Here is a 15,446-nt window from a genome sequence, read left to right as displayed (position 1 = left end):
CCAAGGTCAGGGACTAAGTCTCGTCTTGCGTAATATCATAGGTCTAGGGCAGGTGCTCATTCGCAGAAAGAGTAAGCATGATCAAGGATGTTGTACAAAGGTTCCCCGCCTAGTTACATTCAGTGCTTGCTCTGTGCTACCCAGTGGTATGGAAATGCTGGGTGTTGTCTGTCTAGGTAGCAAGGTGTTTCCCACTGCGAAGATATTGCCATCTTACCCACTTTCCTCTTAGGAAAGTTTTCTCTAGCCAACACTCATCTCCTCCACGAAACTGTCTTGCTGAGTGAATTTCTCTCAGAGTGACTCCTGCTCTCCCTGCCTTACACAGGGCCCTTCCCTGCTTAAATCAGGTCACATCTCCTGGGAGCCTGCTCCTGGGAGCCCTCAACTATGTCTATCTGCCAAGGAAACAGAAGATATGACAGCAAATTCAGAGGGAAGGCAAGTGTCAGAAAGGCCAGTTATGACTTAGAAGAAAGTCTCAAATCCCCAGACATGATCAATCACCCAGAACTAATCTCAGCAGTCTCTGGAGACCTTTGGGGTAGGAGGTGCCATCTTCCTCTTCTACCCAAAGCAAAGATTATGTGGCTCCCTGTGAAGGTTAAGATGTTCTAGGTGAGTCACCTGCTTACTCTCACCCCCAGTTCTACTACTTGTACCTAACCATGTTTCTATCTTTGACCTTGGAAGAACACTGATATTTATGGCTTTGAAAAATCACCCTGAAGTTTTTGTGCCATTTGTCCCAACCTGGAAAGACTAATAGGAACTTCCCCAATCAGCTTGTGGTTACAAGGATTTCACTTCTAGGCAGTCAGGAGAAAAGCTACAGGGTGTGGACATGAGGTTGTTTGACAGACCACCTTCCAGGTGGGACCGGGAAGTGGCCTGTTACAGTGAGAAAAGACAGAGCAACATCTAGTGTCCAAGGACGTCACACCTAGCTGGGCCTCTGAGCCATTGCTTACTTGCCACTTGTTAACTCTATCTCCTCGTCCTCCTGTAGGACAAATGGGCAGAAACAGAGGAGTGATTTTCACATCCTCTTAGGAATTATAAAATCTGGAAGTGATGATTTTGAATCACTGTGATCAAAAAAGGGTCGGAATTCTGAGACATTTACTGCACTCACTGATTCTTATGTCTCACATTCCTGCACACACACACACACACACACACACACACACAGCATCCTCAGGCAAATCACAGACACCCCTATTATCTCCTCAGAGATGTCTCACCTGTATTATGTACCAACCCTCTGTAAGGAGCACATAGCCCTACAGGCAATAAGAAGACAGAGTTGAACATGGAAAGCTTCAGAAATCATTGAACCAGATGAGCTCTGAAATTTACCAGCTCCTTGAGCCTTGAGCTCTAATATGAGATGTACATCTTCTGACCATTTATTAGAAAGAAACACAGGGCCATGCAGCTAGATTGCCTGGCTTTAAAATTGGCTTTTACTGTCTATTTCTTATGAAAAGTTTTTTAACTTCCCTCTGTATGCTTACCTCACAGATATGTGGTAATTAAAGAGTTAAATATATAATGTCCTTAAAACAATGAAGGTTATAATAAACATTCATGTGTTGGAAGTTATATTTTCATTGCTTAATATAAATACGGATTTTTTAAACACTGGGGGGAATCATAGATTCCTCTGTAAGTCTGTTATAAAGTCATGGTCTCACTCTCTGGGTAACTATGGGCCAGAACATAAAATACATTCAATTTAGGGAACATGTGGCCCCATGTCTTCAGTGGGAAATTGAAATCCTAAACAAGAAAATGAGCCTCAATCCAAAGGAGTAAAGCAAAACAAAGACTGGTACCCACCTTCCCAGTTCCCAGGCTGGTACTTTCATCCCTAGTGTGATCTCCATGACACGGTCATGTAGGTTGCTCCCATTGTTTCCCTTCTGTGGACTACTTACAACAACTGGGAAATGTCAATTTCCATCTCTGTGGAATGGGTTTATGCATTACAGTTGTTCCTGTATGGTTAGACAATTACCCAAAGTGATGTGCGAGCAAAGAACAAGTGAGCAGCCCTGTGTTTCTGATGGCTGAAGATATGCAAGAGTCTAAGGATGCTGAAGCTCTACCTCCAAAATACATATTGGTGCTGGAGGTTAGATTTCTGTGTTTGGGGATTGGAGAGAGAGAGAGAGAGAGAGAGAGAGAGAGAGAGAGAGAGAGAGAGAGAGAATTACATTTGATTATTTCTGTGATATCTCCCTGCCTGCCTGTATCTCCAAGAAGATGGCTCCCCCTATAGCGCCTTCCCTGAACATCCTTCCTCCCCATCGTCACTGCTGTCTCATCACATCAGTTGAACTTTTAAGGGCATCATCACCTGATAGGATTTGAGTGAGGGAGTTACCTGTGTGGCTGTTGTGGTGATCCAGGACTTGATTCTGAAATCAGGAGACTTGCTCAACTCCAGCAGGCAGCACTGCCTATCCAGAGCCCACCTGAGGGTGCCTAATTTGATCTGTAGGTTATATATGCACACATCTACAAAGGAACCCTCTTCTGGGCTTTCTGAAACACCTGAGACAAGCCTTGTCTCCGTTCACAGAGGCTTTAGATCTGAAGCCTGAGTGGAGTTAATCTGAGTCCTTTAAAAGGAAACACTAGCCAATGTTTTGGCCTTATTAATAAAACTGAAGGGAAAAGTACCTTCATTTGGTATTGGCAACCTGTTTTCATAAATAACTCCAAGATTGGGAAAGGGCATACGATCCTGGCCTCTTAGAATTTTTCCTCTCTCATCTAATGGGCTCACTTTCACAAGCATACAACTACCAATAGGATTTGTGATATCTCTCTCTCCTCTGTCTCTGTCTCTGTCTCTCTCTCTCGTGTGTGTGCTATAAATGAGTTTGCACATATATGTGTGAGTGCAATTGCCTGCATTTGTATCTGTGGAAGCCAGATGTTGGCATCCAGATGTCTTCAGTTGTTTCTCCACTTTATTTTTTGAGACACAGTCTCTCCCTGAAGCTTGATGTTTCAGCTAGACTAACAAAACACCAAATCCCAAGGATCTGCCTGTCTTTGTCCCCCACGACTACTGTTATAGGACATGTCACTATGACTGACTTTTACCTGAATGTTAAGGATCCAAACTCAGGTCCTCATGCTTATTTGGTAAACACTTTACCCACTGAGCCACCTTCCCCAGCATTTTTTATTCCTTTGTTGATGCAAGACCTTGTTGTATAGACCAAGCTAACCTCATGATCCTTTTGCCTTAGCCTCCTGAGTGCTAGCATTACATGTGGATGCCATCACACCTAACTAGATTTATTTGCCATGGGAATACCTAAACCAATTATTCAGCAAATTGCAATTCCTGAAACTAGATCCCTTTGGAAGGTGCTTAAATAATGCTTACCTTGTTTGAAAGATTTGCAGTGATTTAAGAGAAATATTGGGCTATTTTAACACAGAAATAAATTTGAAAAAAATAGGAAAAGCATAATGTGTTTCTTGAACATATTAGTGCTATTTTATAAAATCTTCGACAACTCTGAATGCAGAAGATGACTTAACATAATATGTATGTGCTCAGCCAGGCATAGCTTCTTGAAGGTTATTAATGAATGCATATGCATAAATGTACATATCAGTATATACATATATTGGAGTAAAAATTGTTTATATTTTTGCAAAATTATTTTAGTATAATTAGCTAATCAATAAAAATTATACATATCAATGAGCCATGTAATGTTTTGGAACAGGAATGCATTGTGTGATGCTTAAATCAAGCTAGACATATCTCTCTCCTCATTCATCTTTTGAAAAAACATTTTACTATATCAACCTAACCTGTCAAATAATGAGCAATCTATAGCAATTAACAAGTTCTGGTAAATGATTGCTAATTAAATTTTATGATACATAGAGCAGAGACAATCTATTTTTGTGATAAAATAATCCAATATTTCTCTTGAATGGCTGCAAATCTTTCAAACAAGGTATACATTTATTTAAGCACCTTCCAAAGGGATCTAGTTTCCGGAATTGCAATTTGCTGAGCAATTGGTCTAGATATTTCTATGGCAAATAAATAATTCCATTTACATTTCATGCAGGCCTGGTAACACAGCACACCCTGAATCACTCATTACTAGATGTGCAAAGCCTCAGACCTCACAAACAGTGTGAGAGCAATGTGGGCACATAAAGGAAACAGAACATTCTGGTTCCTTCCATTTCCTCAGGCTTTATTATGAGTACTCCCTTCTTAGGAGCTTTCGGTGAGAGGACAAGGAAATATGTGAGTTGCCCAACCAAATTCAGATGGGAGATGGGAGCCACGTAGATGGAGATGAGAGAAAAAATGGGCAGACTGAACTAATGAGATCTGAGAGGCCAGCTTAGAAAAGCAAATACTAGCCTAGCTATATGGTACTTTATTTTCCCTGAAGCTGGTGTTATAAGGCAGAAGCCTCTTAAGTCAACTCTTCTCCATGCTCTGATGAAATTCTGAGGGAGAGGTAGGGAAGAACCTTGCTAACCTCCCATTTCAATCTAATCGTAGTTCCTAGGTTTTTAAAAAGTGAATAAGAAGCAGGGAGCTGCCATTCCTCATGAGTTTTAGGGGGCAGTTTAGAAACTTGTTACAGGTTGCTGATGCATGCAGCTGTGGCCCAAGCTTAGGTTCAGATCACCAAAATTTCATGCCTGTAATGGTTACACAGGAAAGCAAGAAAGAGATTTCTTCCCACTTTGGCTACCTGAATACCTATTAAAAGGATTCTTCTTGCCTTAAACACAGCTAAATACTTTAGTCAGGTTGGGAATATTGTCACCACTTCTAAAACAGCTATCTTGGAATCGAACTGTACCTATCTTGTCTTGCTGAGTGAATGGCCTCAACAGCCATTCACCATTTCCAGAATTATTATCCTTTTAAATACTTGTCGCCCAAAAATATGTACACACCCAAATAATATTCCCATTCTCTAAGGCTGTACAGGGAACAAAAACATGTCCTGTGGTATGAAATGTAGACCTTCTGGAACATCCCACTCTGGGATCCCCCAGGTCCCAAATGGTAGGAAAAGCAGAATGATTTAATGTCACTCCTGAATCTTAAAATCTACAAACGATTGTTCCCACCCCCACAGTAACTTTGATTCCCTTGGATGTCCTAGGCTTTGTTCATTTTATCTTTGCCCTTTCACCTTCATCCAGATCTATCTGGGAGTCCAGCTGAAATGTCCAGTGCAAAAGCTCTGTCTTAGCTACTCCTGTTTCCAGCCACTTTTCTCACAGTCCCTTTTAAAACTGGTGTGCCGAGGATACTAACATGCATAAATGTTCTCCCTACTAGAATGCGAGTTCCATGGCAATGGCTGTCTTCCTCGATTTTCACTCATCATACAACATTGATTTAAATATTTCTCAACTAGCATAGATCAATAATAATAGTGTTAACCAACATGTTTTCACGTGGAGCACTTGACAGATACTGGGCCTTAAGATCTCTGTATATATCATATGTTTTACAAACTGATCGTGGTTGCCTCATAAGGCAATCATACTTCTGTGCCTAAAGAAACAAGGCTGGGTCAGATGGTCATTGGATGTAGATGTCATCTTCAAGAGTCTAAACCCTGGAGGAGCTCTGCTCTTGGACCTCCCAAAGAAGAGCTGTATTTCTTTCTCTCAAGTGCCACTGGAGGAAGTAAATCTCCCATAGTCTACCTTGTGATATTTGTTTCACCAACTTCACAGGCCGTCAGTGCTCCAGACTCATATCTGCTTAAGAGTCAAGTTCCAATGTGCCTGAACATGTCCAGCACTCTCTTCACTTAACACCAAGCCCTGGGATTAGAACTAACCTGGAAAGACATCCAAGTCACCTCCTCTTTACACCCAGCCCCACGCTTAATGAGTAAGGGAAGTTTCATAATTTCTCTCAGTCCTTGCTTTCCTCACACTAAATCTTTCTAGGTCAGATGAAGCTCCTGCTTCCTCCTTTTAGATTCTCACCCATTGTCTTAAAGCTAGGGTATGTGAAGTGGGTGTAGTGTTGAGGGAATTCTAAGGGTAACCAAGGTTTCAGTTGCAGATTCTCTGTCCTGTGAGCCATGAAAACACTGCTCACACATCATGCTAGCCTTGGTTGAGCCTGGGAAACAGAGAACACCAGAATATAGAGGAGTGTCTACACCAGGTTCTACTACTTTCTGACTAACCATTGGCAAAATGTTACCACATTTTAAAAATAATTACTAATGAACCTTCTTAATTCTAAGTCAAGCTCCCCTGAGTTTACCATTGATCAGATCTGGTCGTAGAAAGCCATCCATCCAACTCAGGAATATTTCCTTTACCGTTTTATACTTCACAAAGCATAAGATTATGGTATCTTGTCATTTTAAATATACATCTTAGTATTGAAATACAATATTTATTTTGGCTTTTTATAGATTAGTTTTATCCTTTGACAATTAAACACAATTATACGATGTATTCTGGTTACCGTCTCCCTCACAACCTCTTTTTTGTCTTCCCCATCAAGATGAGAAGTTAAGTTAACTGGTAGTTAAGTCACTACCGGTCACTTCCCAAGCTTCATGGCTCTGAAGTTTATTCTGTTAACCAGGGCTATTGATGAGATTATTCAATGGGAACAGTCCATTGAAACCTGATGGGGTCATCTGAGTGTACACAAAATAGAATACCTTTTGCTAAAGTCACAGGGCAGTAAGGCCTGAGCAAGTTGGATATTTTGAAGACTGTAAACACCTTCAGGAGTTGTTCCCTTTCCATTTGCTGTCCAACATGTCCTTTGTTCTCATTATTGAGGTTAGAACACCAAATAAAATTGATTAAGGCCTAACTTGCATGAAATTTCTTTCTACTGGGAAGAGATTAGAGCACACATAGAAACTAGGTAGGTCTCAGAAAATGGTGACCACAGTCAATAAATCAAGACAAAATAACAGAATAGGATGTGAAGAGGACTGGCTTGGGAGTGAGAGGAAGCCTTTCTGAATCTCAAAAGCTGCCTGTCTCATCTCAAAGGGAAGATGAGAAAGCATTTCAGACAGTGATCAAAGCAAACACAAAAGCCTTGAGACAAGCTCGTCACAGTCAGAAGGACAGTGTCAGAAGGATTGCAGGAGAACACTGGGTAAGGGGGGGGAGGAGGCAAGGCCAGGCAAGACAGAGGCAGATCACACAGGGCCTTTTACACTGTGGAGAGGTGTGTGGGTTTTAATGCATCCAGCCTGATTTCCAGGTTTAGGATCTAAAGTCTGAGGGGAAGAAGCATAGTCAAGGTCATTGAACACCCTTTGGTAAAGGCAATTAGGTATTCTCACTTCCTAACAGGTTTTTTCTGTTTCACGGATCTGCCCCAGCAGACAGTATCCATGTCACTCAGCTGAGACCTTAGATGGAAGCTGACATGGCTCTGTATCCTTCACACTTGTTCCTTTTTCCCAAGGACCTTTCCTGATATTGGATGTCTATCTTAATTAGAGTGTATAGACTCCAATCATGTAGCTATTTTATAAACAAAAGAAAAAGTACAAGTGATCCCAAGCCAGCTAAGTCCACATCAGTCTTTGAAACACTGGCATGCTCGAGTCAGAGATAAGATCTGCTGGGTCATCATGCACATCAGCTCACTTGAGCTGGCTCTGCCGCTTTTGCTTCTTTCCTTCCTCCAAACTTCTGAACTCCTACGTCTCCAGTTTAATACACATCTGCTGGAGACCTTAACAAAAGCATTTAAACTGAAAGGCTCTGGCCAGTGTCTGATGTATCTTCCCCTCATTAGTGTATAAGCCAAATGAAGAGCTGGTCACCCCTCCCCATATATATGTACACACTCACACACACATACACACACACACACACATACACACACACACATGTACACACCAAGCTGCACATGTAGAGATCAGAGGATTCCTTTCAGGAATGGTTTCTATTTCTACTATATGGTTTTCAGAGATCAAGCTTTGGTCATCGGGCATGAGAGCAAGAGTCTTCCCACTGAGCCATCTTTTCAGCCCATAAAAGAGCTTCTCACATTCCTGGAGAAGGGCATCTTCCTGACAGTCTGGCCTACAGTGTCTCTCTCAGGCATCCGAGCATTCTGTTCTTCCTCGAGCAGAGCCTTTCCCACATCATATCCCAGTTGCCTGCCTATCTGTGGCTGATCCCTACGAGTTCACAGACACTCTGAAGTGAGCAGGTACCATACCAGGTAGGTCCACAAAGTATTCCTCAGAGCCTTGGACGGGACTTGGCACATGTCAAATATTTGATTTGTATTTAGTATGCTGAATGTTTAATACATGCAGCTTGTAATGGTTTAGCATAATTTTATGATATTATAATGACTTTACAGTGGTGTAGAAAAGGAATACTTTCAGTATAACATGTTCATAATATATAATATAATATAATAAGTTCACATATTTTTCTGGGCAAGTGACAAATTGTTGCTAGACCCTCTTGATGCTGGACTGCACAAGCAAGCTACAGCTTCAGTTAGCCCAGCTACAGTCTCAAAGGGAAATAGCTAGTACTCACAATATACTGGGCTGAGTCTATTAAAAGCACGTTTAATCTACAATGCTTTGTTATTACATATCTCTAGAAAGGTGGAGGGTCATCACATTGAATTGAATTGAAATCAGCATCACTAGAATATAGTGTGGGTGGGTAGGGGAAAATTAGAAAATTGCAGTTGTGACTTAGAAGTCCTGAGCCCTGACAGAGCAAGAGAACTGGCCAGCAGGACAAGGGAATAATAAACAATTAATAGAGATATATTATGTACTTCCCTCTAGCTGAGTGATGGAGATGAATGCAATAAAAATGAGTAAGTGCATTAGCATAATGAGAATCTCCTCATTCTGGGATCTGGGATATAACCAGGGGCATTCTCTGCTTCCAGATGTCATGCCTTTCGACTGGCTCTGGCTTTCCTGCTGAGACCAGAGTAGGTGATGCTCAAATGAGGCTGGCCCTAAGATCCTCGAGAGATGAGACCTCTGTGAGAGAGGAAGGGGGGGAGCCAAAACTTTAGCAGTGTCAGCCGATCTCCTTTGGAAACAGATGAATATTCTTTCAAGGAAGCATGAAGCTATGTGGAGTCTAAGCATAAAATCAGGTCTGGCCCCGTGTTCTTCCACTTAATAGTTCAATTGTTATAGACAAAAGGGATACTCACTAAGAAGCACAGATGGTCTTTTCATACTAGAAGTCATTACCCTGTGTGAGGATTTCATTATTGCATTAGGGAGGGCTCTACAGTACCCTCCCACAGTAGGACAACAGGAAGAAAAGTTTAGAGGCATTCAAGCTAGGAGAACAAAACTCAAAAGGGAACTTTTCCTGGTTACTGTCACTTCTTTTATTTTTGTGTGTAAAAATCTTAAATTCACAATAGGATGAGCCAGAAATAATCGCAGATTCTGGCTCTGCTAATGCATTGGCCAGGATCACTGACTCAAAGGGTACAGCAGCAAATTCCAAATTCCCAGTGGTTTAGAAAGCAATGGCTTACTTCTTCTTGTGTCCAGTGTGGACCAGCAAGACATGATCCAATCTGTAACCAAGCTTTCCCTCAAGGACTCAAAAACAGAGTATAAGAGAGGAAGGAAATACAGCATTATTTGGCTCATTTGACCTCTCAATAGCTAATGTCTGAAGCACTCATGTCATTACTGGTCACACGCCCTACCTAAACATAACATGAGGGCCTGCTCGTTGGGGTTTCTGTCCCACCTGGTACCCTGCAGCCAGCAGCCCCCAAAGAAAATCACACAGAGGTCTGCGTAAGTTATAAAACTGATTGGCCTATTAGCTCAGGCTACTTATTAGCTCTTGTAGCTTATATTAAACCATTATTCTTATCTGTGTTAGTCACATGGCTTGCTTGGTACCTTTCTCAGTGGGGTAGCTCACATCTTGCTTCTTTGGTGGTCTGGGCAGAACTGTGGAGGGAGCTTCCTGCTTCCCAGAATACTTCTGTTCTCATTGCTCTGCCTCAACTTCCTGTCTTGTTAACCCACCTATACTTCCTGCCTAGCCAATCAGCATTTATTTAAAACATGATTGACAGAATACAGGCAATTCTTCTGTACCATCTAAATGTAAGAGATGTTGGGAAATGATTAAGCACCACACAGTGAGCTACTGACTGCACAACATGGAAGAGATTGAATCACCCCTTAACTCCTAGGTTTCATTGATTGTAAACTGGACTCAGTAGCTCCCACTACAAGGACCTTTGCAAGAATGATACCTAAAAATGCATGGAAAGAGTCGGGCACATTTGCTGGAAGACACTAGCCAGTATCATTGTTTCTATGTAGACTAATAAATTCCCAGCAGGTTTTTTGTCTGTGGGCAACTGAAATGGTTTTTAACCTAACTAAAGAAAACATGGAGTTTATTGAAAAGATAATGGGGTAACTTACAAGAAAGTGAAGAACAAAAGCACTCATTGTGGAGGAGCAGAGACCTGGGCTCCATGGGGCTCCATGACAGGGATTACAGGGAATAACACCATGAAGTGCCTTTGGCAAGCTCAGGGCTGGACATTTTGCCATTCCTTCCTCAAAACTCCACTAAGGGATAAATAGTTCTTTTAAAGGAACTCTGGGTAGTGTTGCTAGAAGATAAGGGTGGATCCTATTTAGACATCAACTGTCCATTTCCTCTGTTACTTACTCAACACACAAACCAAACAAGAGTCAGTAGCAGTGACTTCAGGGAAGTAGTTAACTGAAGTAATAAGTCCATGATACCCTCAAGGCCACGTGTCTTTTCTCAGAAGTCTTATGGGACATAGTTTTTTGCCTTGTACCTGAGAGCCTAGCCCTCGAGAAGGAAGTTGACTTGCCCAGCTATTAAATGGCAGCTGAATATTAAGTTCAAAGTGGAGCTGTTCCACCAGATCTCTTAACAATGGCTGAACATAATGTGATACAAACTGAGTATCGCTTGCTCAAGATGACTTGGCTGACTCAGCCACACAACATGGCTGACACTTCTGGGTTCCAGGGCCACGCACACAAGCCCTCAGGCAGAAGTGCCTAATGGCCTGGGGGAATCTTAAAGGACCCTGAATAACCCACCTGTGGCATGGTTGCATCACCTACTTCTGACACAAATGTATGAGCTCTTGCATGCATGCGTGAATTCTGCCATCTGTGTATGATGCAACCATGTCATCCCACTGTGTGCATGTGCTAGGCAACCTTTAAAAACTGGATGCACCATCTTCAAGCCCTCTCTCTGCACACTGACCTCACAGGCCTGTACACCACCCCCAAAAAACTCCTAAGCGGGGGTGGGGGGTGGCGAAGATGACTTGGCATCCAAAGTTTTCTGGGTTGGAAATATTTGCACATATATAGTGAAATATACTAGAGATAGGATTCGAGACTCACAGCCTGAATGCAGTTCATATGATACTTCTGGACTTTAGGAAAATCATCTTCTGCTTACATTCTTACCTGTAACTCCACTATCAAGAGTTACAAGCCCAGGGGCTGGAGATATCCATAGCTTAGTAGTTAAGAATAATTTCTTTTCTTCTTGAGGATCTGAATTCTTTTCCTGGTACCCTGGTCAACTGTCTGTAACTCCAGCTCCAGGAGATCTGATGCCCTCTTCTGACCTGAGTAGGCATTGCACCCCCATGCATAGACCTACATGAAGATACACATCTTATTTTTTAAATAATAATCATTTTTAAAGTTGCTGCAAGAAAAATATATTATTAAACAGATTTATCTGCCATTTAGTCAATTTCCCTAACCTCTCTAAGTCTCATCTTACTTACCTATAAAATGATTCTGACAATCTGACAGTAGTGGATAAAATGATGGGTTTGTTGTAAAGACTTGATATAATAAATAATTCAGAGCCGTTGTTCAGTAACTTAGCTATTTTTTTCTTCCATTTTTTTTTAAATTTCATTGATTTCCTTATTCATTGTGAGGCCTTAGAGGACCTCCGGTTCTCAACAGACCTCAGTTTCCTCATTTATGATAGTCAAGTTCTATCTCACACCTAGAGTCTCCTTTCAGCTGTCATTTCATGCTTTGTTAACTTTCCTGTAAAGAACCAAGTGAAGCCATGCTGTCTCTTGCTGTACCCAATTGAGGAAACATAAGGCTCCATAGAAAAAACACAGGGTTAATGTTGGTAACTGGAGAGCCAAGCATGTGGACATTATCACCAAAGCAGCAATCATTTGCCTAGTGCCTGCCTCATGCCAACTGTTTCTCAGGACATTGGGTATACATTATGATATATAATTCAAGAACCTGCTCCTCACTTTCCTTTCTCTCTTACAGATATCGGCAGAATATTTATTTTGCCTACAGTATAAACTATAAGTTGAGCAGGCAGTCTTAGAAAGTATCTTATTATATATGTGTGTGTGTGTGTGTGTGTGTGTGTGTGTGTGTGTGTGTGTGTGTATACATATATATAGATACATGCACAAACATCTGTCTCTGTAGAGAGGGATACAGATGACTAACCTAATGCCTTATCTCTTGTCAGAGCTGTCTACCTATCTTACTTCTATGTCTAGATTTTGACCAAGGTTTACCCCTGTAATGTACATACTATCCTCAACATCTCCACTTATACTGCATACATTAGGGTATGACTCTCAAAGAGGTCAAGTGCTTATCTACCTAGAAAGGGAAAGATGTCCAGGCTGACTTCAAAGACTTTATACTTTCCATAATCAGACTTATTACAATATTCTGAAGTTTCTTAACATCAGCTCCTTTTAGTGGATCCTGGAACCAAATTCGGCTCCTTACAGGTAGCGAGCATGCATCCTACACCTGAGCTACATCACAGCTTTTGGGCCCCTTTGGAAAAGCAGGAATCCATGCCTAGCTTTGTGATAGCCAAAAGGCATTGCACTCTTGCCTGATCTCTAGGATCCTGGAAGACTGGGATGAAATTTCATCACGAAGGCCATGTGTGGTGGTTGCCAAAGCATTCAGACCTCAAACCGTCAGTGACAGAAGCAGTTGAGTAAGCCTCCTGTACCCCACCTAGAGAAAGGTTTCTCTCTGACATAGGGTGGGAACCAGAGCCACAACTAATAGCTTCTTGGCTCAACAGACCTGTTTTCTACATAATGCAAGCTTGAAGAGAACAGGGAGCCACACTGTGCTTCTGTTCCGTTTGTTATGGGATCCTGAGAGGAGAAGCCAAGCCGCAACCTTGTGAAGCATGTGACAGAGACTCCTAAAGTGATGAGGGTTGTGTTGCTGTCACCCAAGTGGGAAAGATATTAAAAGAAGACTGAGGCCTTTGAAGTATTTCATTTTCAGTGGCTTGTCAAATGGTTAGGAATTTAGCATTCTGTGTAACAGGAAAGAACAGATGTAAGTTATCAAGTTTTCCATTTACTGAGATATGGTCTGTAGCTCTGGAGCCCTGAGAGTTGTGAAGGGCACTCCTTAGACAAACAACGAGAGGGTGTGTCAAAGCTTCTTCCTCCATATGCCATGGATGGTAAGATCAGATCACACCTGGGATACCTTCAAGATTTCATTTCTGCCATCTGCTCAGGCTCACCACAAGGAGGATAATAACAGATAATAATAATAATAATACCCTAGCTAGTTAAGTGTGTTCAGGACAGTACACCAGGTTCTGGTCTTGCAGCTGACTCAATAAACTAGAGGTCGCTGGACAAGCTGGCTTTTCTGAACCTCAGCTTCTCTGTCTATAAGGCTGGCTGGTCTTTAAGACTCCTGTTTCATTCCACCATGTGGCTAATAATAAGCCCTTTCAATACAGTTGTTAATAGTTAGTATTAAATTATTAGGCAAGGTAGCTCTTCCAACTTCTAATACAATGCCACCACTCACATCCACTCACAGCATCAATTCACATGCCCTCACTCAAACACAAGTGGACCCCACTGCACACTGCTGTACACAACGTGTTCCCAGGCATAATTGGTGGCTACAGATTCCTGAGGCTTTCATATGGGCCCCTTCCCTATGAATTCCTTGAGACATCTGTCTTTGTATTATTCCTCTACTGTCATGTCTTTGGTGTTTCATTGTCCTTTCCATCTCTGAGAACGTACCAAACTGTTGGGCAATTTGTCATGGATGTGTTTGATCATCTGATAGGTCCCACAGGTGAGATACAGTAGCAAGAACAGGTGATGCCATCAAGAACACTATGGCTATTTAGGGAAGAAGAAAATGTCAAAATTTATCATCCTCAACCTTTGCACTGATATTTCTTATTTCCTATCATAAGCTGAATTTCTTTCTCCCAAGCCAGTACCGACACTCTTTGCAATCACCCCCATTGTTTACTTCTTCACATTTTCTGGAATATTAACATCTGCCATTTTACCCACACATTTGCCAATATCTACTGTGACAGTGAGGGTATCACTGGGGACCCTGGGGTCAAGAGTGGTGAATTTTTTTCTATAATGCACATAGCAAATCTATTGCAAGAACAGCCTGAGAGTTTAACAATAACATAAGACTCATAAAAATTACCCCAGTTTTTTTTCTAAAATTTCACCTCACAACTTAAAAGAACAAATGACTTCTATAAAAGCAGCATCTAGTTTGGAAATCTCACAAATGTAAATGGTAATGTGCCTAATTTTAGTTAGTTCCATAATTAAACCTTTTTTGTATATCTGTATAATTTCTTACCCACTTCAGTCTTTCAGGAATCAGTAGAAACAGGTGCATCTTGGAGAGTACCCAAATGAGGAGGGCTGGGATCTTGGTTTTCCTACCAGCTGCTTAACCTTGGGCAAGTTCATTTTGTTTTGCTTAACAGATTCTTCATCATCAAAATGTGGGGAAACAGGGGTTAATTTCTCTGACTATGAGGTCAGACAATGTGGAATCCACACAGCACAATGCCTAGGAGATAATAAGAGCTTCTTAACCTACTGCATGAATTAAGTTCAACCATTTGTTGGCCCTCCCCCTCCCCACTGTGTAGAAGGTGCTGTTGGGAAAGGAAGAAATGGCTGCCCCCTCTGTTCCTGAAAGAAAATATTATTTGAGTAACTACAATGTAGTTTCTGCTCAATCCTCCAATCCCACAGTTCCCATTCTCAGTTCAAATATCACATCTTCTCATAGGTCTTCCATAGACACCATAGGAACCGTCATCTCCTCAGTTTGGGGGCTTTCTTAAATATTCTTTTCACAACTGAGCCAGTTTTGCATGTTTGTACATTCATTGGTTGGTCAGGGAGATCTGGACTTTGACTATATTCTTATTATAAATCTCCAGCATCTAACCCAACAGTGAAAAAATTCTAAAGGTTTCCTTTATTTTTTAACTCTGTGTGTGTGTGTGTGTGTGTATGCATGTGCGCACGTGTGTGCATGTCTTTATGACAGTGCAGTTTCCTCGAGAGGAAGGCA

The sequence above is a fragment of the Microtus pennsylvanicus genome, chromosome 11 (genome assembly GCF_037038515.1).
Source record: "Microtus pennsylvanicus isolate mMicPen1 chromosome 11, mMicPen1.hap1, whole genome shotgun sequence".
Lineage (NCBI taxonomy): Eukaryota > Metazoa > Chordata > Mammalia > Rodentia > Cricetidae > Microtus > Microtus pennsylvanicus.
Note: the sequence above shows the minus strand (reverse complement) of the source record.